The following is a 1,116-nucleotide window of genomic DNA, read 5'->3' as shown; positions in this document are numbered from 1 at the left end:
AGGTAAGGGCTTAATAGCTGCGGGAATAACTACACATAAGGTTATATAAATAGAAATAATAGGTAATAAGCTAGGGGGGCGCAGGTGCCTTTCTAGCGTTTCCTACCTTTAATACTAGGGGGCTAGGCTAGCTATCCTAAGCCTTAACGGGCCAGAAGCGACGCCGCGTAATATTACTAGACCGTATAGGGATATAAGGGTTATAGGGGATATAAGGGAGAGGACGCCTGTCATGCGATGCGCTACCTATACCTGCGGTATAGGCTATAGAGCTTATAAGGCATTCCAACCGGCAGCCCGTCCAGTCGCGAGACACTGCTGCTATCTTTTTAGTTTGTATGGCCGAGTGGGTTGGGCTTGGGCATAATAATGTGTCTCGCGACTACCTGGAGGTCAGTGTTCGATCCAGTGCGGGGTTGAGCATTTACGAGTACGGGACAGCCTAAGCGACTGCACTCTCTGTAGTCGAGTGCGGGGTATCGCACGTGCTTGCTGGAGGTCACCTTCTTAAGCTTAATACGCTAGCTAGGGTGCTAGCGGACGCCTCGCGTTGCAGCTAGGGTGCTGCGGGCAGCTCGCGCGCTGCGTGGCCAGGACCACCTGGCGAAAGGCCAGCCATTTGTCGCGATTCAGGCGCCTGAGGACATGCGCCCTAGGAGGGGGTGCAGTTGTCATGCGATGCGCTACCCATACCTGCGGTATGGGCTGTAGAGCTTATAAGGCATTCCAACCGGCAGCCCGTCCAGTCGCGAGACACTGCTGTTATCTTTTTAGTTTGTATGGCCGAGTGGGTTGGGCTTAGGCATAACACCCTACTATTACGGACCTTATATTAGTAGTAGTGCGACTACTAAAAAGAGATATAAATGGGTTGGTTAAAATAGTATAAGGGGTACTAGAACCGATTAAGCTATAGGGTAAGAGGTAGCTAAGTTATATAGCTAGTTATGTTATAAGTTTAGAATATAGAAACGTGGGACGTACTAACGTATTAACGTACTTAGTATATTTTTTAGGCGTAGCATTATATATTTAAAGGACTACAGTCCCTACCTAGATAGTTCTCTTCTTTATAGTAAATCTTAAAATATAATTAGAGTTAATCTATTAGGNAAC

Source organism: Cenococcum geophilum (genome assembly GCF_001692895.1).
Source record: "Cenococcum geophilum 1.58 unplaced genomic scaffold K441scaffold_109, whole genome shotgun sequence".
Taxonomy (NCBI): domain Eukaryota; kingdom Fungi; phylum Ascomycota; class Dothideomycetes; order Gloniales; family Gloniaceae; genus Cenococcum; species Cenococcum geophilum.
Note: the sequence above shows the minus strand (reverse complement) of the source record.